This window comes from Sorex araneus, chromosome 1 (genome assembly GCF_027595985.1).
Source record: "Sorex araneus isolate mSorAra2 chromosome 1, mSorAra2.pri, whole genome shotgun sequence".
In the NCBI taxonomy this organism is placed as follows: Eukaryota; Metazoa; Chordata; class Mammalia; order Eulipotyphla; family Soricidae; genus Sorex; species Sorex araneus.
Genome location: NC_073302.1, coordinates 72,332,561 through 72,359,128, shown reverse-complemented (window position 1 = coordinate 72,359,128; position 26,568 = coordinate 72,332,561). Strand labels below are relative to the sequence as shown.

The following is a 26,568-nucleotide window of genomic DNA, read 5'->3' as shown; positions in this document are numbered from 1 at the left end:
ATGGACCTAGGAGAAGGGTCACTGCCCATCAGTGTAAGAGGAAAGAGCTCAGAGAAGAGGAAGACCCACTGGGCCACACCTTACACTAGCAGGCCTGAGCCCTGAACTCTCAGACATCCTCTGTCCCTTTCCCAGCACTCTGCGTTGGCCCCAGCAAAATAGAAGAGGAAGAATAATTTGGCCAAGATATGACAGAATGAAGCGGTGCTAGGAAGGGAGCGAACAGGGCGGTAAAGAAGGTCAATGCCAAATTATGAGGACAAAGGAAACAAGAGCCACTGGATTTGCCTTGAAGGTGTAAACCTCTGAAACAGCAATTTCAGTGGAGCTGGAGGGAAGGAAGCCAGATTTCACAGGGTTATGGAGGGAGTCAATGCAGAGGAAACAGGAAACCGATGGGGACCACTCCTTTGAAAAGCTTGGATCAGGCGAGAGAAGGGGGCAGCAGTGACCAGAGGTTCCCACAAGACTTTGACATTTCCACCCGTGTGGCACGCGATGCTGACTAGAGGGTGTTCTGGATTTAGAAAGAGTTTGTTCTGTTTTATTTTTGAAGTACAATGACCTGATTTTTTGGTTATAACTGTCAAAATGATGATTTCCTTAGAGGATGCTATGCTGAGTGAAGTCAGAGAGAAAGGGATAGATTCAGAACCATCGCACTCATACACGGGACTTAAAGTTCCATAGCAAGTAAGCAACAAAGGGGTAAAGGCCACACAACAGGAGAACTGACCCTGTCAATCGAGCTGGTTGGGGGATGTGGTATGAAAGGGCAGGGCTTTGGGGTCCGTGGTGGAGGGAGGTGGGCACACTGGTGAAGGGTGTGCGCCGGAATAAGATGCATGGGAAACCACCAATAACAGTATTGGAATTCACAGAACCTCATTGAAAACTTTTAAAAGAAACCTTCCTCCAACTGTGTCACAACTTATTATGGTATTAAAATACTCATATTAAATGGGACTCTTGACAGAGTGGGCATGGGTTGCAGTGGTTTGTGCAAAGACCTCTAGTTCTTTCAGAATCTAAAACCTGCTCTTGTTCCTAATAACTGCAGTCAATCCTCATTTCATGTCATTGATAGATTCTTTGAAAATGACTGTAAGGGCAATGGTTTATAATGTCAGCAGGTCATTGACGTAATTGTTTAGTTTAATCTTAGCGACATCTTATAGCCTACTTCTCCCTCTGGGAGACCTAACTAGGTACCGAGAGTTTCCTGCCCACATGGGAGAGCCTCGAAAACTCCCCATGGTGTATTCATATGCCAAAACCAGTAACAATGCTAGGTCTCATTCCCCTGACCCTGATAGAGCCTCCATTGTTGGGAAGGATGAGTAAAGAGAGGCTTCTAAATTCTCAGGGCTAGGATGAATGGAGACATTACTGAGACCGCTTGAGAAATTCGACGATCAACGGGATGGTGATGGTGATGGTGATGATGATGATGATGATGATGATGATGATGATGATGATGATGATGAATCTTATATCATATTTGGGGGGAGAGCCTATTTTGGGGGGAGGGTCTATTGAGTGTGCTGTGATTCAAGAACCTACTCTGTGCCTCTGAATACCAAGAGGTGACAATGCTGTGAGTTCTGACTGGTTTTAATGCAGTCCACAGACGGCAAAAGAGCGTGCTTTATTTCCATGCCATAAGCCTGACGTGCAGATAAAGATTTTCCAGCTATCCAATACTATCTAATATATGACATATTTTGTTTTGCACTAACATGACTCTGGGAGATTTTGAAATTCACTGCTGTTGTCATATGCTGCCTTTAAGAACAAGATAATCCCTTCATAGTTTAAGGTTTATCTTCAAATGTTAGCAGAACAACTTTTGAGGAAAGAGTAACAATTTCAGTTATAGCCTCCTGTTTAACAAATCACCCATTGTGGGTTGAATTGTGCCCCGCACCCGAAGATTCCTAAGCCCTGATGCCTATTAGTTTTATCTTATTTTAGAAATAGGGTCCTGGCAGATGTCACCTGGTTAAGACATACTGGGTCAGGGTGCAAACTAAAGCTGGTTGTGGGCGTCATTGAATTAAAGCCCAGACTGCACAGACACATAGAGAAGACCGTGCAAAACCAGAGGCCACTGTCTCAGTGACTCTACCACAGCAGCAGGGCCCTCCAAGTCAGCCAGCGATCTCCAGAAGCTAGAAGCAAGGAAAGGTTTTTCTCTAAGCCTTTAGAATGAGCAGGTCCTGCCAGGACCTGGATTTTGGATTTTCCAGGCCAGTGACAGAATAAATTTTTGTTGCTTTAAGTCAACCCATTTGTGGTAGTTTGTTATGGCAGCCCTATGAAACTAACAATGCCCCGGAGACTAGGAACTGAAAACAACTATTTTTTCCCCCTTAATTCTGTGGGTTGGCAGTTTGGGACAGTGATCAGTGGGTAGGTAGCCTTGCTTGTCTTCCTGTGGTTATTCCTGTGACTGCAATTACCTGATGGTTGTGCGGAAGCTGGTGCGTCTGAAGTGGCCTCTCTGCCAAGCCCCTCTCTGTTGGCTGCCCTGCAAACCGGGCTTTTCTCTTTTCATCTGGTCTCAGCCCTCAGTGGGTTCTTTCTAACCCAGTGAAGAAAACTTTCACTTAAAAAAATTATTTTTTCAGTTTTTCAAAAAATTAAAGAACTGTGATTTGCAAAGTTAATCTATAGTTGAGATTTAGGCATACAATATTTCAACACCAATCCTACCACCAGTGTCAACTTCCTCCATCATCGTTCCCATATTCCCTCTCCACCCCCACCCCACCTTATCCCCGCCTGTCAACTTGACGGGCACATTGCAAAGTTTCAGTGGTTGCAGCTTAGTCCTCATGTTTGCAGTTTTGTGAGTCTATAGTTTGGATATATGGCTATACCCCTCACCTGTGTCATCAGTATGACTGAAGCCCTGATGCCTGTTTACCCATTTTCTGTTTTCTTCTTCCCTTCCCTGTCCTTCTCTCTGAACACTGGCATCAAGGGTGATCTAGGCATCCCCTTGAAGATAACTTTGTAAGATGGAGCTCTGGAGCTCTAAACTGCAAGCCTTGAAGCTTATTTTGGAATTCATACAATATCACTTTCACTGCATTCATTGGTCTGAGCAAGTCACATGGAAATCTAGCACCAAGGAGTGGAAAATAGACTCAGCAACTTGACAAGAGGTGGAGGTGCTGTACAATATTTGTCTCTTTTACTCTGTGACAGCACCCAAGTGTCACAGAAAAGCAAATCTCCTTCCAAACTTCAGAATATTTAGACCTGGGTCTTGTCATTCAGATGACAATATCCATTTTAGTGGTAGAGAAACTTTAAGAACACATTAAACCAGCCCCTTCAAAGTGAACAAGTGAGTCATTCTTGATGAGAGACTTTCTGCCCTGTGGAAGGCAGCTATATGTCTGGGAGAGTTAAATACAGCCCTGCCTGGAGGCAGGTGAATGAACTTATTAACTTCTTAGGTTTCTCTTAAATCCTATAATTACATTGATGGAGCCCAGACTGAAGAGCTGTCTGGTCTGGAGATGAAAAAGCAACCCGTATTTGAGAATATCAGGCAGAGAAGATGCTTGAAACTTCTCATATCTCTCTCCGAGGAGTAGATTGGAGGCTAAATGAAATGACTAGGAAAAGGGTGAGTGAGCCCTTTAATCCTCCAGAGTTGCCAGCTGTACTTAGAAATTCAGAGACGGTTGTAGGCCAGTTTAAGTTTGAGTCTGGGAAGAACTGAGTCAGTGAACGAAGAGAATGGAGCAGGGCGGCAAAGAGACTGAGGTGAGTGGGGCCCGAGCAAAACTACAGCGGGTAGGGCATTTGCCTTGCACGGGGCTGACCTGGGTTTGATTCCCAGCATCCCATATGGTTCCCTGAGCATGGCCAGGAGTAATTCCTGAGTCCAGAGCCAGGAATAACCCCTGAGCATTGCTGGGTGTGATCCCAAGCAAACAAACAAACAAACAAAACCCAAACCAGAGACTGGGGTGCTATAGACTGTCTGAGAAGGATCACGTTTTCTTTGTTTGATTTTGGGAGGCAGGGAAGAGTCATATCTGGAGGTGCTCAAAGCTTACTCCTGGCCCTATGCTCAGGGATAATTTCTGGCTGGGCTCTAGGGACCTGATGTGGTGTCAGGGATCAAACCCATGTTGGCAGTGTGCAAGACTCATGCCTTACCTGCTGTACTATCTCTCCAGCCCAGGAGGATTGCCATTATGTCCATCAAAGTTGCTTTTAGCAGCAATAAAGAACAGGCAATCCGTCTCAATAATGACTTAGACAGAGTAGAGGTTATTTTCCATTCAGAGCTAGAATTCCTGTGTTTGGCAACACAGGCGTGTTGTGATGGCCCTAGATACCCCCAGAAACCCTGGTTCCTGTGTCTCTATAGTCTGACATCCCTAGTGCTTGACTCCCAGCTTCAGGGTCACCAGACAGCTCCCGAAACTGTGCAGAGTAAGGACTGAAGTCAGATATGAGAAGGAAGCAAAGGAGGCCTGCCAGTAATGGAGCTCCCCCTCCCCCCATCCCACCTTCTTTTTTGGCTAAGTTTTTGGTTAGGGGCCTTTCCTAGCTCTCCGTGCTCCTTTGCCATTGGGGTTTGAACCTGAGTATCACGTAGGCAAAACATACGCTCCAGCCCTGACTCTTATTTTTTCTCCTTCTAAAGAACTTTTCCACAGACTCTAACAATGACATTTGCTTATTTATCTTATTGGCCCATGTGTTCCCTCTGCCTACAAAGGAGATTAACAGAGGTAGTTGGTTTTTTTTTTTTCCTTTTCACCCAACATATTGTCCTGCACTAAAATATAGGGTTGACAAGAATAGTAAAAATGAGGACCAGGAGGTTTGATCCATAGCATGGAAGCCAGTCTCACATGCTGGGGGAAAGGCAGCTCAGATAGAGAGGGGAACACCAAGTAAAGTGTGGTTGGAGGACCCGTTCGGGATGGGAGATGCGTGTTGAAATTAGACCATAGATTGAAAATGATGGCCACTCAATACCTCTATTACAAACCACAACACCCGAAAGGAGAAAGAGAACAAAAGGGAATGCCCTGCCACAGAGACGGGGTAGGGTTGGGGGGGATGGGTTTGGAGGATGGGAGGGATATTGGGATCATTGGTAGTGGAGAATGGGCACTAGTGGAGGGATGGGATCTCGAGCATTGTATGGACTGAAACACAAGCACGAAAATATGTAAATCTGTAACTCTACCCTCACAGTGATTCACTAATAAAAAAATTTAAAAAAAATAAAATATAGTGTTGAAATAGACAAACTGGGTTAATAGGTATAGGTAGGTAACCATTGGTTTCTGCTGTGGTCCCCAACAGTTGATGTGGGTGTGAATTAGTGGCAAAATTTCCATGCATGATTCCATACCCTTGGGTATGGCTATACCATAGGTTCAAGATCCTGTAATTCCAGGATGTGGCTCAATGAGGAAGGCTATTAGAGTTCAGTATCAATCAAGGTAAATTAGCTATTGTAACAAAATCTCTAGATCGCAGTAGATCAGACTGCCCAAAAAATCATTCTATTTCTTTCACAGACTGATGCTTATCAGATATGTCTCCCCAAGCAGCGACCTAGGGACCCTGATTCCTTCCATCTTACTGTGCTGAGGTAGAATGGGATCCAGAAGTGAATGTTAAAAGTAAATATGGACAAAAACAAGAACCACCACAGCACATTGAACTTGGGTTCAGAACTGACATGCTTGTTCCCCTGAAACAAATATGCCCACATGCCTGAGTGCTCTCTCTCTCTGGCTCTCTCTGTCTTTCTCTCTTGCTCTCACTCTCTTTCTCTCTCTTCATCTTGTAAGTTTTGAGGAAAGAGGTATAAAAACTAAGGCCAGAGACATAGTACAAGGGTAAGGTGTGTTTGCCTTGTATGTGACCAACCCCAGTTTGTATCTTGGCACCATATTTGATCCCCTCAGCACTACCAAGAATGACCCCTGGGAACAGAGCCAGGAATAAGCCCTAAGCACTGCCAAATGTGGCCCAAGCATTAAAAACATCAGCAACAAAAAGATGTAAAGGCAAAAGGAAAATTTGAAAATTTTTTCCCTGTGGTTTTCAGAATACTGAACACATTGATGGCTGTACACTGTTGCTTTTACCTGAGATAATTTATGGTCTCTGGATATATGGTAAAATATATGCTAAAAAATATGGTAAATTTTTGCACTAGGGAAATTGCAATCAACTGGTAACGCCAACTCGAGTGATTTATGTGGTGTGATATCATGAATGTTTATGAGAGATAAAAAAATAAATGAATGTTGAGAAAGTAGGACCATTGAGAAATTATTACTCCTAAAAAGTAGCAAATATAATTATAGATTGGTGATCTATAATCATTTTTCCATCCTTTCAAAATATGGAAAAATGCATATAGAAGATATGTGACTTGATGAAATATCAGGAGAACACATAAGCCCCCCTTTGCCCTCCCTCACTGCCCCTTGCTATTTCTGTAGGCAGGAATGCCCTCCAGTTTATTTGGCCAGCTGGGGTTCTGGAAAAGTGCTTCTGATCAGGCCCTGTGGTACCAGGAGTTCCCAGTCTACCCTGGAGGGACTTGTGGCCTTGGTGACTGCGCCAGTGATCCTCAGCTGACCATGTGATGCTAGAATTGAACAGGGCTTGTCTGCATGAAAAAGATGCACCTTAACCCCTGTACTATCTCTTCAGTCCTCAAGCAAACATTTTAAAAATAAAAAAGGATTTACGAGGCTGAGATTGGGGCCCATACCTTGCATGTTCCTGTCTCTGGATTGATCCCTGACACCACATGATTCCCAGAATATTGTTGAGTGTAGCTCTGGGGACCCCCAGGAACCACTATTCTTTGGGATTCTATGAGTCACGAGCATTGCTGCCATGAGCTCTGCTGTGTTGTCCCCAGGAGCTCCAGAAGCCACAGGCCTGAGCAACACCAGCAATCAGTGCTTAGAGCCTAACACTGATCTGTCAGGCCCATGTGGCCAAGTGTAGCTGAGCACCGGTAGGGAGGCCCCTGATTAGAGCAATTATTTCTTCACCCAGTTCATGGCAACATGGATGGAGCTGAAATATTAAATAAAATGAGCCAGAGGAGGAAGGATAAACACAGGATGATGTCACTTGTATGTGGTATTGAGAATAACTGGATGAGGGAATGCAGTGCTTAAAGGGGGGGATGCCCAGATCAGCCTTGGCCCCACAATACAGGGAAGTGAAGGAAAGAAAGAAAGTGAAGTGGAGAGAGAGAGAGGACACAGGTGAGAAGCAACAGGGGTTAGGTCAGGGGATTAAGGTACAAAGGCGGTGTTATGGGGTGGTAGAGCCAAATATTCAAACCACAGAGTCAATAGCACTGAAATAAAGAGACCCAAATTTATTTTTTTTTTCTGTTTAGTATAGTTTTATTTTTTTTTTATTTATTTTTTATTTATTTTTTTTCTTTTTTTTTATTAGTTAATTTTTAATTAGAGAGTCATCGTGAGGGTACAGTTACAGATCCATACATCTTTGTGCTCATGCTTCCCCCATACAAAGTTCAATAACCCATCCCTTCACCAGTGCCCATTCTCCACCACCCGTAAACCCAACATCCCTACCCCCCTCCCCAGACCCGTCTCCCCCCACCCCACCCTGCCACTGTGGCAGGGAATTCCCTTTTGTTCTCTCTCTCTGATTAGGTGTTGTGGTTTGCAATAGAGGTGTTGAGTGGCCATTGTGTTCAGTCTCTAGTCTGTATTCCACCCGCCTCACCCTTCCCCCACATGTCCTCCAACCACATTTTACTTGGTGGTCCCTTCCCTGAGTTACCCAGAATGAGAGACCAGCCTCCAAGCCATGGAAATATTCTCCTGGTACTTATTTCTACTATTCTTGGGCGTTAGTCTTATAGTCTATTATTCTATATTCCACAGATGAGTGCAATCTTGCTATGTCTGTCTCTCTCTTTCTGACTCATTTCACTTAGCATGATACTTTCCATGTTGATCCACTTATATGCAAACGTCATGACCTCATTTTTTCTAACAGCTGCATAGTATTCCATTGTATAGATGTACCAGAGTTTCTTCAACCAGTCATCTGTTCTAGGGCACTCGGGTTTTTTCCAGATTCTGGCTATTGTAAACAGTGCTGCAGTGAACATATAAGTGCATATGTCACTTCGACTATACTTTTTGGCTTTTCTGGGATATATTCCCAGCAGTGGTATTGCTGGGTCAAATGGGAGCTCAACCTCTAGTTTTTTGAGAATCGTCCATACTGTTTTCCAAAAGGGCTGAACTAAACGGCATTCCCACCAGCAGTGTAGAAGGGTCCCTTTCTCCCCACATCCTCTCCAACAGCGGTTGCTTTTGTTCTTTTGGATGTGTGCTAGTCTCTGTGGTGTGAGGTGGTATCTCATGGTTGTTTTGATCTGCATCTCTCTGAGGACTAGTGATGTAGAGCACTTTTTCATGTGCCTTTTGGCCATTCGTATCTATTCCTTGGTAAAGTTTCTGTTCATTTCTTCGCCCCATTTTTTGATGGGGTTGGATGTTTTCTTCTTGTAGAGTTCAACCAGTGCTTTATATACCCTTGATATCAACCCCTTATCTGATGGGTATTGTGTAAATATCCTTTCCCATTCTGTAGATAGTCTTTGTATTCTGGTCACTGTATCTTTTGCGGTGCAGAAGCTTTTTAGTTTAATGTAGTCCCATTTGTTGATCTCTGTTTTACTAGATTGCTTAGTTCCGTGTCATCTTTGAAGATACCTTTATCTTCAATATCCTGGAGGGTTTTGCCGACCTTGTCTTCAATGTACCTTATGGTTTGTGGTCTGATGTTGAGGTCTTTAATCCATTTTGATCTGACTTTTGTGCATGGTGTCAGGTCGAGTTCTAAGCCCATTTTTTTGCATGTGATTGTCCAGTTGTGCCAGCACCATTTGTTAAAGAGACTTTCCTTGCTCCACTTCACATCTCTTGCTCCTTTATCAAAGATTAGATGATCATACATTTGAGGTTGTGTGTGGGGATATTCCACCCTGTTCCATTGGTCTGCAGCTCTGCCTTTGTTCCAGTACCATGCTGTTTTCATTGTTACCGCTTTGTAGTAGAGTTTAAGGTTGGGGAGGGTGATGCCTCCCATCATCTTTTTCCCAAGAATTGTTTTAGCTATCCGTGGGCGTTTATTGTTCCATATAAATTTCAGGATTGCTTGCTCCGCTTCTTTGAAGAATGCCATGGGTATCCCTATAGGGATCGCAAGAGACCCAAATTTAACAACTGAACTTAGAAGGGTGCCTGTCAAAGGAGGTGTGGGTGAGGTGATGGGAGGGAACTTGGGAACATTGGTGGAAGGAAGTTGACACTGGTGATGGGATTTGAGATGCAATATTGTATGTCTAAACTTCAACAATGAATAGTTTTGTAAATCATGATGATTTAATAAAAAAATCTAATTTTTCAGTCTAAAGTCAAAGTGATTTTTAACAGCTGGATATATATATATTTTGGTTGTGCCAGTGATTGAACCCAGCATCTCACACATGTAAGGACTGTGTGTATTTTCAGATACACACATTCATGCATATTTTCTACAAAAGTGCTAGCATGTCTATGCACATATTTTGTTGATTTTCTTTTTCTTTTTTTTTTTTTTTGCTTTTTGGGTCACACCTGGTGATGTACAGGGGTTATTCCTGGTTCATACACTCAGGAATTACTCCTGGCAGTGCTCGAGGGACCATATGGGATGCTGGGAGTTGAACCCAGTCAGCCGCGTGCAAGGCAAATGCCCTACCTGCTGTGCTATCACTCCAGCCCTGCTGTGCACATATTTTGTAACCCGCTTTCATATTTAAAAATATATCATGAATAGCTTGTCTTTTTGCCCACCACTGAACTATGGGTTAGACAGACCCCATTTTCTGCAGAACTTAGATTCTCATGTAAAAACAGGTAGTAAATAAATACACAAATAAAAAAAAATCTGTTGCAGGTGGTGGGAGTGTTATTAAGAAAAGTGGCCCAAGGTGAGGGCTGATGAAGTCACTGATGCAAATATGAAAATGAGCCACACTAGGGTTCAAATGCCTATTTCAGCACTTCCTAATTTATTTTGAGCCCATTACTTCTTTTCTATGTGCCTTAATTTCCTTATCTATTTAAGAAGATAAGATCTATTCCATTGGGCTGTTGTAAGGATGAAATGAGACTCTGTAGACATTAGTTACTAGGTAGGTATTTGATAAATAATATTTCTTCATATTTGGAGGAGGGAAATTTCCTTGGTATAAGTAATCAAATTATTACTTGAGATTAAAGAAATTGTCAAACTTTGAATTTCATAAGTTAAGTGTTTTCGGAGTTTTGGGATAGATAGTATAGCAGGTGGGACAGTTGCCTTGCATGTGGCTCACCCAAGATCAATCACTGGCTCCTATATGGTCCCCCAAGACCTGCCAAGTGTGATTCCTGCATGCAGAGCTCAGAGTAAACCCTGAATAGTATTGGTTGTGGCCCAAAAAACAAGCAAAAACAAAACTAGAAAAACAAAGTGTTTTGTCTTCTGAAAAAAAAAACAGATAGCAGCCGCTGCCAATCTTCTCACAGAACAGTCCAAGTCTTTAGATCAAGTAGTTCTGACAATCCAGGGTTACTCTTTTACCCCTTCTTAAACATTGCTATCGAAGTCTGCTACCCATAGGCTGTAAGAAGCTCGAGGAATTGCACATTTTATTTCTCTAAGTCTCAGCTTCCTCAGGATGGAGTTGTAGAAGATGAATTCTGAAATCCCTTTCAGAGTTACCATAACTTTATGACTGTCCTTGCATAAGTTCCTCTGCTACCAGAGCCACTTAAAAGAATAACTGCCAAACCTGATTGTCCTTGAAAAAAAATGGGACACAAGCTAACAAAAATGATAGCAGCTTGATTAGAAATGTATTTAAAATTCTCTTTTACCGAGAAGAGAGGAGAGCTATAGAATTTGCCTTTGTTGATGGGGAAGACTAATATAAAATAAGAGAACAACAGAAATCATATTTCTTATGTCAGAAAGAGATGCACTGTGATCACAGTCATTATTTGAAAAGTATTTCTTGCAGTTCCCAGTTTCCTTCCTGGGAAAACATTGTTGGAAGGAAAAAAATGAAGAAGAGAAAAATAGGAAAAAAATAGAAAAAATTTTGAAAAGAAAACATATTTCTTGTGTTTATCAAGCACCTATTATTGTCCTGCTCTCTGTATTACTGTGTGTAATTATCAAAACAACACAAATGGGTGAGAGTTTTCTTATTATTCTTAGGAGGTGGGTTTGGAAACTAAAACTGAATTAGGTTGTATAGCTTACTTTTTGTTTGGTTTCACAACCAGTGATACTTAGAGTTTACTTCTGTTTCTGCATTCAGGAATTACCCCTGGCAGTGCTCAGTCTCATCTCTGGGATGCCAGAGATCCTATGGGATGCTAGAAATTGAACCTGGGTCGACCACATGTAAGGCAGGCTCCTTTAATGCTGTACTATCTCTCCAGCCCTATAAAGAGCTTATTTAAGGACATTATTTGTAAGACTGAAACCAGACTCAAGCTTTTAACTTCTTGCTTCTTTTTATTGGCAACTGTTGCTGCCAGTAAGCCAACTCTCTTGCTGAAGTGAAGTTTTCATCTCATCCTTGCCTTGGAATTTGTTGCGATTTATTTCACCATATTTTACATGCTGTAATGTATTTAGTTTTGCCTCAGATGGGTCAGAGGATTAACTTTCAATAGAGTTGAACCATACCACTCTAACATAGCTAGAGGTAGCTTTTTAGCATCTGAAATCCTGTGGTAGTATCTCTAACTCACAACTTGAATATAATTTTATGATTTTTTTAAAAAAGTCTTTCCATTAAAGTAGGCCAAACTGACCTGATTTTCCCCCTAAATTAGCTTTGAACAAAGATACAATTATAATCAAAGGTTTGTTCGTTTTTCTCAATTTCCCCAACTCATAATCAAAACTAGAAACTCTCCATTAAAAACACGGCCTAGCCTTCAAAGGCTTAATCAGCGCTGCTGTAGTGCATGAAATTTGATTTTCCAGTGGAGGAGACAAGGGTTGGGAAGTTGGGAGATGACCTCTCAAGGTTTTTGTTTGGTTGGTTTTTGAGTGATCTCTGGCGGTGCTCAGTGCTTAAACTGGCTCCTTGCTCAGGGATCACTCCTGGTGGGCCCAGGGCATCGTATGGGGCTTGGGGGATCAAACCTGGGAGAGGCATGTGCAAGGCAACCGCCTTATCTGATGTTCTATCTCTCTTGCCCTGAACTTTCTATATTTCTATGAAACAAATGTGTTTCTATCCCCATTTGACCCCTCGAGGCCGGAGCACATTCCCACCCTCAGAGTATCTGATGTGTTGAGTCACTATTGACCCCAGATTAGGGTGATGCTATGTTTATTTTAGCGAAAGTCATCAGGATTTGAAGAGAAGAACAAGACTCTGATCGGGTGATGCTTGGGTTCTAGTCTCTCTTCTACTACCCGTGGAGATGTAAAGATTCGGTCCCCTGGCATTTCAGTATCTGTTGAGAAAACTGTTCCCTTTAATGGCAGGATTAAGACCACTGTGTTCATAGATAAAATGGTGTATGTACTGACAGGCAAGGGTACTGCCCCCTGGAGGAGAGCATGCCAATGAAAAGAACCTTTTCAGAATTCCATCATCCATTTCCAGATATAACCATGCAACCCGCTGCTCCCAAATTGTGGCAACTGGGTCTTTATTTGACCCAGGAGCCCACTGACCATTCTCAGCCATCTGGGCCAGGAGTTAAATGCAAGGGCCCAAGATGCAATGCTGCTGAGACCCTGTGGTTTGGGGGCATTGCCTGGCAATGCTGGGGGGCTCCAGGGCCACACCCACTGATGCTCAGGGAACCTGTGGTTCCAGGAATTTGAACCCAGCTTGGGTGTAGGAGAACATGCACTGAGGTAGCTCCTGGCCCCTTCACTTGGTCTTTAATAGTAGTTTTCAAAGTTTTGCACTGCAACCCATCAGAGGAAATTCAATTTATATTAAAATCTAGTGTTAGGACACACACCAAGTATGTCAAGAAGCTATATTAAATTTGTACTTTCACATTTTCTTTTGTGTGCTATTCTGTGATATTGGTTTTTGTCATTGTGTCTTGGTGTCACACATGGCAGTGCTTGGGGCCCACTGCTGGTGCTGCCTGGGGGAGTCATGGCCAGGGTTGAACCTGGACCTCCAGCTCTTTATTTCTCTGCCTATTGCTTTTCTCTTCGAAAGCTGGTCACGCCCACTACATTGATCTCAGATTAAACTTTAACAAATTAGCCTCCTTTTGTATACGCAGAACAAAGAACACGCCTTTCTAGCTTTTGTGGCATAATTCTTCGTTACTGCCTTCTCCTCTATCTGCCCCAATAGAGTAGGCACTTCAGGAGGGGACATTTTGCTAACCTTTGAATCTTTTTGTTTGTTTTGGGGTTACACCTGGTTGTGCTCAAGGGTTACTTCTGGCTCATTCCCCTGGGGGTCATTCCTGGCTGTGCTGGGGACCTTGTTGGGCTGAGGATTGAACCTGGCTCAGCAGCATAAAAGGCAAGCGTTCTGCCCTCTGTACTATCACTCAAGCCCCGCTAACCTTTGAATCAGAACTTTAGTACAACACCTAACAGATTATATGTACTTAATATATAAGTATTGAATAATTAACAAAAGATGGTGCCCCCCCCCCTTCTGCATGGTTCTTCCTGCCTCAGGTTCAGGGTTTAATCCTGGCTCTGGAAGCATGAAGGTCTGTGTTCTTGGAGGTGCTTCCACAATGAAGCCCCTGAAGGTCTCATGGGCACTTTCTTTCTGGTCTATATGTAGCCCATGACTGATAGCCCAGGGCATGCTGAAAAGGCTGGTTGTGTATTGTAATTTCCAGTACTTTGATAAAAATTTTTTGAAGTTAATGTAACCTAAAGTAGAACTGTCGTCCCATTGTTCATCGATTTGCTTGAGCGGGCACCAGTAATGTCTCCATTGTGAGACTTGTTACTTTTTTGGGATATCAAATACACCATGGGTAGCTTGCCAGGCTCTGCCGTGCGGGCGGGATACTCTGGGTAGCTTGCCGGGCTCCCCAAGAGGGAACAGAGGAATCAAAACTGGGTCGGCCGTGTACAAGGCAAATGCCCTACCCACTGTGCTATCGCTCCAGCCCACAATTCAGGCAAGCAGACAAATAATTAAAATGGACATCCCGGGGCTGGAGTGATAGCACAGCGGGTAGGGCGTTTGCCTTGCACGCGGCCGACCCGGGTTCGATTCCCAGCTTCCCATATGGTCCCTTGAGCACCGCCAGGAGTAATTCCTGAGTGCAGAGCCAGGAGTAACCCCTGAGCATCGCCAGGTGTGACCCAAAAAAGCAAAATAAAATAAAATAAAATAAAATAAAATGGACATCCCCTAAATGTCTATTTTTGACAATTGTTTTTTATCTGTTATATTTTGGAGGGGTACCAGAAATGAACTGGTGTGTTTAAGGGATTATTTTCAGTGCTAAAAGGAAGGACAAATACATGTTTGAAACCTTTTAAATATTTCTACAAAGTGATCCCATTTTCACATGTTCTTGGCTGAGCCCAGAGATTGTGGATATGTAAATTATAAGGATTTTATGAGATTTTCTTCTCAACTGGGACTACTCCCTGCAGAGCTTGGTTTACTTGGAGGTCAGTGGTACTTGGAGGCTATTTGGGTTCGAGGAAATTAAACTCAGGGTTTTGCACATGCTAGACGTGTCTGAAAACTGCTTGTGACATCTCTGTGACATTAGTTTTGTTGTTGTTGTTATTTATTTGGGGGGCTTAGAGGGGCCTTTCAAGCAGTGCTCGGGAGGTCTATGGGCCCCATCTACAATTTTCAGCCCCCAAAAGAATTAGCACAAGGGTATCAGGATGCAGTGATGCTTGGGCCCTAGAGTACTGGGGATATCTTTACTCCAGGTACCAGAAGCACAACTGGTGAGGCTCAGGGGCCTTCAGGGCTGCACCCAGCGATGCTCGTGGGACTATATGGTACTGGGAATTGAAGCTGGGTTTGGAGGATGCCAAGCATGCACCTTAACCACTGTACTACCTTCTAGTGCCAACTTAGAAAAATTTAAATCAAACCTTCAACAAGGAATTTAGGATATCAATAAAGGGTGGTACCAGAAGAAATAAAGAGATTTATCAAAAAAGCAGATATTTTTCTCTCTAAAATGAATTTCAAATTTCCTGATTAGGGGCTGGACAAATAGTAAAGTGAGTAAAGCATTTTCCTTGCACTTGGTCAACTGGATTTGATCCCCAGCACCCTATAAGGTCCCTTGAGCCACCAGGAGTGAAATTTGTTCGTTCAGACCCAGGAGTAAGCCCTTAATACTGCCGGGTAGGGCCAAAGAATAAAGAAAATAAAATTTCTTGAATGTTTATTGAAGATCACATGTGAATATTGAGTATCTAGAGGATTTTTTAGTGATTGGAATACTTTTCCTTTTGATCTTAGCAAGTATATTTTTATACCTACAGCCCAAATAAAATAGAGATCTTCACCAAATTTTTATTTTCACCTGACATATAGAAGAAAGCATATTTCATTATTTATCTTTATATGAACTTGGATTTGCTATTTGTTTTGTACTCTTTTTTAAGTCAAGAGGAGAAACAGCTATTCTACATTACTTTTTTTACTGTTTCCAAATCAATCAAATGTGGTACATTAATAAACAGGTACAACCGATCCAAATTTATTTGCTAATAGTTTAGATAGCAAGGTATTTCTGTAGAAAATCCTTTATGGGTTGCATTTAATTGTACACAAATTAATTGTATTGCAGAAAAATGTTTGTAAAGAGTGACACAAATATTTCTGAAGACACAAGTATTCCCAGTTAAAGTTTAGTTGATACTATTATCATTTACAAACAAATGAAAATATTTCTAATTCCATTCCATTTTCTCAACGTAAAAATGAATCACAAAGCTCTTTTATGATGGTTGCTAAAGTGGAAGGAAAAAGGAAACAAAGTTGAGTGAACAAACTGTGCAGACTTAGTGTTGAAACTTCAATACCATGAAGAAATAGAATATTTGATAATGTGGGGGTCAGCAGGCCTCTTTGAGGTGACCTTTCTGCCAGATTTAAGCACCGTGATGTCACATTCTGTCCTGTTCACTCTCAAGGAACCCCTCAGCTCTCTTTCTTTAGCTAGTTTTCCCTAGATTGCCCTTGGCCTGTGTCTTTTAGTTTTTAAAAAAAAAAACAAAAAACAAAACATTAACATTGTTGCCCTGTTCTTTTGCCTTCAACATTGAACTTTTCATCGTCATAGGATCTGACTCATAACCCATTTATTTGATCAATTCTGCATTTATTTTCTTTCAAAGAAAGACTCCTCATCTGTGCCAAGTGGCTGCATGCGTTCTCTCTCAAACATGCACTCGCTCTCCCTTTACTTTGATCCCACTATCTAAGCTTAAAGAAAATTGTGACATAAGGGATGTCACTTTTAAGTTTTTTCCTTTCTTCTTATTCCTTCCCTCCATGGACCATATTTGAGGATTCTCACCCAGACATGGTCTCTCTAAGGGCTTCTTCTGCTCCTTGTCTTTCTCTCCCTCGGCCAATTCCTTGATGCTGAAGCCTTCAGCATGATTTGTTTTGTGGCTGCTCAGCACTCAGTGGGTTGTTGCTCGTAGTTGCCTTTTTGCTAAAATAATGCTGGTACCAAATTCACAGCCACTGCCTGGAGAAGCTGAACTAGCTTTGGAAAGTGGGGACTTCCCAGAACCAGAATTGTCTTATACGATGGTCGTACCTGTGGCCTTGTAGTGTTATTTTCAGTTTTGGGATATAGTGAGGAGAGGAAAAGATGGAATGCGCATATACAGAAGGAGAATTTCCCCACTGGAGTGCAGTGGGGGGAGGAGAGACAGAGACAGAGACAGACAGGCAGAGAGACAGAGAGACAGACAGAGAGACTGAGACAGAGACAGAGAGACAGAGACAGAGAGACAGAGACAGAGAGACAGAGAGAGACAGACAGATAGACAGACAGACAGAGACAGACAGAGACAGAAAGAGGTAAGAGGACAAGCCATACTCTCCTGATTTGAACTTGATGTCCATCTTCTTAGCTCTCCCTTTGTGTGGGTCGGTCACTGCTGTAAACACTTCCTTTACAGGAAGGGGTGAAGGTAGAGGCAGAGACGGCTGGAAGCTTGCCCAGGATCTCAGCCAATGCTGAAGAATATTTCTGAATCTAGAGATACTTCTATGGCTGTGCTTTTGGGGACAGCACTGCCTTCACCAGAGGATTTACATCACCCCAAATTGCCCCACTGAGTTCTCTCTGACAGTACACTCTGTAAGGCAGTGGAACCCCAGGTCACCATGCACACCTGTTTTGTACAGTACAAGCTCTTCCTCCACAAAGATAAATGAAAATTTTGAGAGAGAAGTCGGTGATGTCCTCTAGACTGTCAGCACCAGTCTAATAGTGTCTGGCAATTTCCCTTCAAAATCTAATATAAAAGAAAGCCAAATCTTTCTTTTCTGTTTCTGGTTGGAGTGTGTTATGCCATCCCATCCCATATTTTAGCCTTTAAACTGGACAGATACTATTGCATTTTATTTATTTATTCATTTGTTTATTTTTTGCTCTTTGGGTCACACCCAGCGATGCACAGGGGTTACTCCTGGCTTTGCACTCAGGAATTACTCCTGGAAGTGCTTGGGGTGCTTGGGGCAGTGCTCGGGACAGTGCTCAGGGGACCATATGGGATGCTGAGAATCAACCTGGATCAGCCACATGCAAGGCAAATGCCCTACCCACTGTGCTATTCTCCAGCCCCCATACATTACATTCTAACATAGCATCAAAATAATTTGTAACACTCAGAAAGCTGTCAAGTTGTCCCTTGCCTGAAGACCATGTCCTTTGGTCCGGAACACAGGCTTTGTAAAGAAGAGTCGCATCCTGACACAACCTCATCTCCTGGGCTCTGGTCCACATACTAAGGAGCCTGCGGTTGTAATTCTGTCCTGGCATGAGCATTTGCCATATCTTTAGGACTGCGGGTTCAAGATGTAAGGGCAAGAAAGGGCTGTGCTGTTTATGATTAAACTGACAGGAAATAGCCAAGGCTACTGTTTTTAGTTGGGTGAAAGAGGAGAAATTAATTGCTTTATAGAAATTCCTTTCTGCATTCCTTAGGGAAAAATTTTCCATGTGAAACAAGTGATCAAAAAGAGCCATTTGGGGTTCAACTGCTTTGACATTCCCATCAAAAGAATGAAGCCATTAAAGTGACTCCTTTTTTTGAGAAAATAATCATTTACAATATTCATGAACCCTCTCATACCATAGGATAGTATATTTTTTTTGTTGTGGGAATTGTTCCATTTCTTTTTTCTTTAATGCTTTTCTAGCAAATTGATGAACAGCGGGATGACAGTGCTACGGTGCTATATTGTAGGAATAAAACTTACACGGAACATTGAAGGGTCACATCCACCTTCAACCCAAAATTTATCCAATGACTATTTAAGAACGAACAACACTTAAAGAGTATAAGGGTAGGAAAATCAATTCAAAAAACCGAGGATGCACAGCTAGGACAGTGGACTGAATGTGGGTAATCCCAGGTTGGGAGTGCCTGGAAGTTAGAGAAAGGCAAGAGTGATGCCACAGAAAGGTTCAGTTAGAACAGGACTCAAAGCAGTCACTGGAGGTCATGGGTGGTCTGTGGTGGTATCATTAGTCACAGCTTCTGTAAAGGGCTGAGAGAGGAAGCCTGAGAGCACTGGATTAGGGAGAGTGGGGGAGTGAAGAGGGATGGAGAGTCCAGGCGATGAGGGAAAGGATGAGATAAGGAGCATGGGAATGAAGAGCAGCTTTATCTTATTTTTAAAAGCAATCAAACGTTAATTATAGTTTAGGTAACATGGTTACAATCGTGTTGACATTTATGGTTTTGATGTATAGAGTTAACTGCACCTTCACCACCACCAATGTGTCCAAGACCTTTACTACAGTTCCTATGTAATCTCTAGTGTATCTTTTCAACCCTCCTGCCCCAAAATTTCCACCTTTGCTCGGTAATCTGAATTTTATAATTCAAAGTCAAGGGTTTGTCCTCATTCTGTATGATCTATTCCTTTTCAGACCACCTTTTATCCTTCTCCCTTCGACTTATTTTCTTAACAATATTCTCTAGTTCAATCCAAATTGCAGCAAACATCAAGACTCTCTTGATGTTTCTTAGAGCTAAATAGTGTTCTATTGTATGTGTATGCCACAACTTCTTTATCCATGCATTGATTGTTGGACGTTTGGATTGTTTCCATATCACGGCTGTTTTACTAAGCACCTCAATGATCATTAGTGTGCATATATATTTTTAATTAAAGTTTTTGGCATTATGCAAGTACATACAGGAAGTGAAATAACTGGTCATATTGAAGCTCCATTCTTTGTAAAGAAATCTCCATAATGTTTGCTGTAGGGAATGAATCAGGGGACATTCCCACTAGCAGTGTTCCTTTTACATCATATCCCAGCCAATCCTGGTTTTATCCAGTATTCTTGATATATACCATTTTCACTGGTGTGAGATGACATCTCATTGTCATTTTATTTAGCTTAGCTCTTTAAGGCCACACCCAATAGTGCTCAGGGCTTACTCCTGGCTCTATGCTCAAGGATCACTCCTGGAAGGCTTGAGGAACCATGTGAGATTGAATCTTGGTGCATTAAGTGCAAGACAAGTGTCCTACCAAATGTACTATCTCTCTGGCCCCTCTCTTTTTAAAAAAATTTATTTATTTTATTTTTATTTTTTATTTTTTTATTAGTGAATTACCGTGAGATAAAGTTACAGACTTACAAGTTTTCATGCTTATGTTTCGGTCATACAATGATCGAGTACCCATCCCTCCACCAGTGCCCATTTTCCACCACCACTGGTCCCAGCATCCCTCCCACCACCCCCATCCTGTCCCCTTCATCCCACCCCACCTCTCTCTCTCTATCTTTGGGTGTTGTGGTTTGCTATAGAGGTATTAAGTAGGCATCATGTTCAGTCTATAGTCTATTTTCAGCCCGTATCTCCCATCCCTAGTGGGCCCACCTAGCACCCTTTGCTTGGTGATCCCTTCTCTATCAGAGCTGCTTCTTCACCTAACATGTGAGGCCAGCTTTCAAGCTGTGGAGTACTCCTCCTGGTACTTATCTCTAGTATTCTTAGGTGTTAGTGTCCCATTCTGTTACTTTATATCCCACAAATGAGTTCAATCTTTCTATGTCTGTCCCTCTCTTTCTGACTCATTTCACTTAACATGATACTTTCCATGTTCATTCACCTATATGCAATTTTCATGACTTTATGTTTTCTAACAGCTGCATAGTATTCCACTGTGTAGATGTACCAAAGTTTCTTTAACCAGTCATCTGTTCTCGGGAACTCGGGTTTTTTCCAGATTCTGGCTATTGTGAACAGTGCTTCAATGAACATATAGGTGCAGGTGTCACTTTTACAATGCTTTTTTGCATCTCCGGGATATATTCCCAGAAGTGGTATTTCTGGGTCAAATGGGAGCTCAATTTCTAATTTTTTGAGAAGCGTCCATATTCTTTTCCAAAAGGACTGAACCAGTCGGCATTCCCACCAGCAGTGAAGGAGAGTCCCTTTCTCCCCACATCCGCGCCAATACCGGTCACTTTTGTTCTTTTGGATGTGTCTCTGGCCCCTCTCATTGTCATTTTAATTTGCATTTCCCTGGTAATAAGTGATGAACACTTAGTTTTTATATGCCAGTGACCATATATTTGTCTTCTTTCAAAAATTCATCTCCCCTCCCCATTTAATTTTAACTTTAATTTGTTTTGGATCACAGCTGACTGTGCCCAGGGCTTACTCCTGGCTCTGCACTCAGGAATCACGCATTGTGGACTTTGGGGGACCTATATGGTGTGGGGATTGAACCTGGGCCAGCAGCTGCAAGACAAGCACCCTACCAGATGTATTATCTCTCTGGCTCCTCCTTTCCCAACTTTAAGATGGGATTATTGATTTTTGTTGTTGAATTTTTGAATGTTTTATATATCTAGGATTTGCCCTTCATCTGATGCTGGTGTGCAGATATTCTCTTTGATTAAGTGGGGGTATACTTTCATTTTATTCTGATTCTCTTGCCATATAAAAACTTGTTTGTTTGAGTTGAGGGCTTAGGCCACTCTCAGGACTCTGCTCAGGGATTTCCCCTGGCAGTATATAGGGGACCACATGGATGTGGGGGAAGGAACCAGGGTTAGCTGCATGCAGGCAAGCACCTTAATCCCTGTCCTATCTTTTTATCTTGCCACGCAAAAGTGTTTAAAATTGATGTGGTAGTTCTATTGGTTTCTTTTTGTTTTAATTTCTTTTCCAATGGAGTCAAGTTGTTGACGATGCCTCTGAGGTTCATCTGTCACTGTCACTGTCATCCCATTGCTCATCGATTTGCTCGAGCGGGCACCAGTAATGTCTCCATTGTGAGACTTGTTACTATTTTTGGCATATCAAATATGCCACGGGTAGCTTGCCAGGCTCTCCGAGAGGGTCGGAGGAACCGAACCTGGGTTGACCGTGTGCAGTGCAAACCTACCACTGCTATCTCTCCGGCCTCTGGGGGCCATAGTCTGAAAAATTCTGCCTATGTTTATTCCAAGTGTATTTTATGGATTTTGGTCTAATCTTTAGATGCTCAGCATACTTTGAATTAACTTTTGTGTTTGGTGTGAGATAGGGATGGTTCCAGTGTTTTGCATTTAGCTATCCAGTTTTCCCACCAGCAATTGTTGAAGAGAATTTCCACACTCCACTTAATGTTTTTAGTTTCTTTGTCATTCAGTAAGTGTTTATAAACCTAAGAGTTTACTTATAGGTTCTTGATTCTATTCCACTAGTTATGTAGTCTATCTTTATTTCAGTGCCACACAGTATTTTTTTTAATTATAGCTTTATAACGTAATTTAATGTCAGGAAGTATGTACCTTCTATCTTCTTTTTCCTCAGAACTACTTTAATTACTTAGGGAAGTTTTGATTCCACACAAATTTTAGTAGAGTTGGTTCTAAATCTAAATCTTTAAAGAATGTCATTAAACTGCATTGAATCTTTAAGAAGCTAAGCTATCACTAAAGACATGCTAGTATTCATAGAAGATGAAATGGAAGATCCTAAAGATGCCACTAAAAAACTCTTATAAGCAATACCAATACAGTAAAGTAGCAGGTTGCAAAATTGATACACAAAATTCTTTTATATTTCTATAAGCAATGGACCATAAGAGAAATAATTTTTTTAAAAAACAGTTCAACTTAACTTAAAACAGTGCCCCCAAACATCTGATACTTAGGAATCAACTTAACAAAATGTGAAAGACTTATATCTTGAAAACTGTAAGTCCCTGTTGAAAGAAATAGAAAGAATACCAGAAAATGGAAAAATATTTCATGTTGCTTCCTTTTCTGATGGGACTGAATTGGACAAGTTTCTAGAAAGAAGTTAAGACAAGGGAGGGAGAATGTGGTTCAAAAGAGTATATGAAACATTTTTTTACATCTGTCTTGAATAAAACTGGAATAAAATTTCTGTTACAGGTAACTCTGATTTCCCAATCCACATATTAGAAAAATATTTCTTGCATTAGAAGATTTTGAATCTCAATGTTTCCCTCTGATCTTGCTTGAGATTTGTTCTTTGGTGAAACATGAAGAGAAAAAACAGTGCATAAGGGGAAAAAATAATTTATGAAAAATCAATCACCAGCTATTCAGTCTTTGACTCTTGCTAGCATGGGTACTTGAATTACTTTTGGAACGCACTTCAAGACTACTTCCCCATGAAGGATTAATGATATTGGAGCTGGGTTAAAAGTCTCAGCAACAAGCCCAAACCTGTTCTTTTCGGTAGCCAGGATATCTCTATTCAGAAAGCTTTCATATGTCAAGGTTTCCATTACTCAGCTGCTGGAGAAGGGAAATGCCAGAAGTTTAACTCCTATAGCCAAAATTCTAAGTAAGTAATTTAACTCTTCTTGGCCTCAGTTTCCTAATTTGTAAAGCCAAGATAATAATATCTACCTCAGAAAGTTGTGGAAATTAAATGAGTTCGTTAAAATGTTCCCTGTCAGAGAGTAAATATTAATTAATGGAGGTACCATTGTTAATTTTAGTAACAGTTGTTAGAGTGGTAGACATTTTTAGAATATAAAGATTAGAGAGACTTTCAGGTTACCTCGGTGGAGGATTCTCTTAAGGATGCTCCACAAAGTAAGGAGAACTGCAAATTGAGTCTTCAGATTTAATGACAGTTATCCTCCCCACCTCCCTTGCCAACATTTACAAGTTACATATTTGACAAGAAATTTTCAAGATTTCCAATATCACAAGAAGACAATTACTCGCATGTTGGAAGACAATCATGATCTGGTGTTGAGTTGTCCCTTACATCTCCAGATAAGTCTGTGATCTAGAAGTTTCTAAGGTTAGTGCCAATCCCTACTATTGGGCATTGGCCTGAGGCCTCCATGTCAATCCCTGCAGGTTCCTCAATATGTATGTCACCCATCTCTGGAACCAAATGAGGACTGAACTGAACTTTTGCAAACTGCCAAGGGCAATTCAAAGGGCCTTTTCATTCCCTGTGCCTCCTCCCTCCACTGCAAGCCCTTTGGAACTTCTTACCATCTTAGGGTGTTTGTTCACTCACTGCTTCTGAGGTCTTACAGCTTTGCCTCCACCACGTTTCACAATGTCAACAAGATTCCCCAAGATTATACAAGTAGTTGGTGGTTAAACTGGAATTGACCCAAAATTATCACTTGTTGGAGTATTATTAGTAGTTTAGTAGTTAGCATGAGGATGTTGAAAGTAATTTCTTGTTAGATTTGCTTTCTCTTTTTGAAGTCCTGTGTAGGCGTCTTTGCATAAATTATGACAGTCTTTGTTGTTAACTTTTATTTGTAGCCAAATTTTATTCAGGATTAACTTGTTTCCTTAGGAAGACTGGGAAATGGGCTAAGTTGGCCCTTGGGTGTCTCAGGGAAAAATGTTCCATTCTGTCCTTAGACAAGGGTTTAATTCAACATGCTTTTGCCTGAGCCTAGCCTTGAAAACCAAGTTCTACCTTCTTTATTTCCTGTCTTGCCTGGAAAATAACGGGGTTTCCATTCTCATCATTGCTTCTCAGGACTCATTTTTTTTCTTTTTGGGTCACACCTGGCGATGCAGAGGGGTTCCTCCTGGCTCTGCACTCAGGAATTACTCCTGGCGGTGCTCGGGGGACCATATGGGATGCTAGGAATCGAACCTGGGTCGACTGCGTCCAAGGTCAACTGGCCTACCCGCTGTGCTATTGCTCTAGCCCCAGGACTCATTCTTTACCTCAGCTTCCTTGGCCCCATTGAAGTTGTCTGGGCTTTATTTTTATTGTCTCCCTATGAGATTAAGTAAAATTAAATTAATTTGACACAGTGACCTGACACTACATTAGGGTTTACCCTATTGTTCTCTCAAATAACTATCCAACTCAAGCCAATGTTTTCTATGTGAAAATTAGAAGTATATGCAACTAAGAGTCTGGTCAAAACTTTTTGTCCCCCATACAGCACAATACATAGATTTCTGTCCATTATGTCTGTTACTGTTACTGTCATCCTGTTGCTCATCGAGTTGCTCTAGCAGGCACCAGTAACGTCTCCATTGTGAGACTTGTCGTTAGTGTTTTTGGCATATCGAATACGCCACGGGTAGCTTGCCAGTCTCTGCTGTGCAGGCGTGATACTCTCGGTAGCTTGCCGGGCTCTCTGAGAGGGGCAGAAGAATCGAACCCAGGTCGACTGTGTGCAAGGCAAACACCCTACCCGCTGTGCTATCGTTCCATTCTGTCTATTTAAAGTAATTTTAAAAGAAAGACAATATCAGGATTGGAGCCATGGTATAGCAGTAGGGTGGTTACTTGGCATGTAATCAACTTGGGTTCGATCCCCTGAATTCCAGGAGTAATCCCTGAGTGCAGAGCAATACTGCTGAGCACTGTTGGGTGTGGTCCCTATCCCCCCTGCCCCCGCACCCCGCGCTCAAAAGAGAGAGAGAGAGAGAGAGAGAGAGAGAGAGAGAGAGAGATAACTAAGTTCTTGTCCTGAATTTTCCATTTGCTAATCTTGTTAGCTTTTGAAACTTCACTGTTTTTTGTCTCTTTACCTCAAAGTGTAAAGTGATTCTTGCCTTGGCCAGAATCAGTGCCCTACTCTCAAATAGAAAAGAGAGCGGAAAAGAGAGACAAAAAATACAAAAGAGAGTGGAAAATGGTCCAGCTGCTGTAAGGGGAAGCTGGATTGATGAAATGACCAATTTAGGCTGCTGCTTAAAAGACTTTGGTGATTTGAATTTTACACTACATCTCAAAGATGATGTCTACAACAATCTGACAGTGAAACCTGTTCAGTTGTCCTGGCCAACCAGGAGAGGCTGAAGCATTAGTTGAATTGTGTCAGGTGGCTACAGCCGTGTAATAATAGCAGGATATCACAGCCTGCAATACATACCATTAGTGGCCATGCCTCAGGGCCAATACCCATGCTGACATCAGTACACCCCCTACTCTGTCATCTGGAATTCTTCGTGGACAGCCAGTTTCATTTCTCCTCAAAGAACTAAAAGATGGTCCCACAACTTCCAGGATTTTCCTGGACTAAGTCCTGTTTATCTTCCCCATATATCGTGTATATTATTCTAAGACATGTGGACTACCCTGAATGATTTATTCTAAAGAAATATGATGTCCAGTATTTTTCCATGAGCGACACAGACTCACTTGATATCTAAAAGGTCATGAAACAGACATTTAACCAGCTGACTGGGGAGGGAAGCAATGCTGCCTATGATCAGCTGCCTACTCCCAGTTCACCAGATGAGTCAGAAAATAAAGAACGTGTGAGGATTTAAGAAACACTGTCTGCAGACACATTTGTCATTCCAGAGTTGTGAGAGGTATATAAGGTGTTGTGTATGACAGATACTCACTGGTCATCTGAGACAATTTTACCTTCATGAGAACATTTGTGCATTCCCCAAATCATATTACTTGCATATACTTCTAATTTTCACATAGAAAATGTTGGCTTGAGTTGGATAGTTATTTGAGAGAACAATAGGGCAAACCCTAAAGTAGTGTCAGGTCACTGTGTCAAATTAATTTAATTTTACTTAATCTCATAGGGCGACAATAAAAATAAAGCCCAGACAACTTCAATGGGGCCAAGCAAGCTGAGGTAAAGAATGAGTCCTGGGGCTGGAGCAATAGCACAGTAGTATATACATATACTACTCTAAATGTATTTTGGCTTTTGTAGTTCATGGGAATATTTATGTCTTGGGGTATTATGTACATTCAAAGAAGTAGTAAACAGCATTTATTACCTGGGAAAATAATAAAATGGGCAGATTCAAATAGACACAACTTCAAATAGGACATACA

General features: G+C 41.8%; 1 protein-coding gene and 1 pseudogene across 3 annotated transcripts in view; both read left to right on the top strand.

Moving 5' to 3' along the window:
• The window catches only part of DOCK8 (dedicator of cytokinesis 8), a 245,233-nt gene that overhangs the window by 15,824 nt on the left and 202,841 nt on the right, over window positions 1–26,568 (top strand). The window lies entirely within an intron of this gene.
• LOC129400819 (arginase-2, mitochondrial-like) lies at window positions 3,754–26,036 on the top strand (annotated as a pseudogene).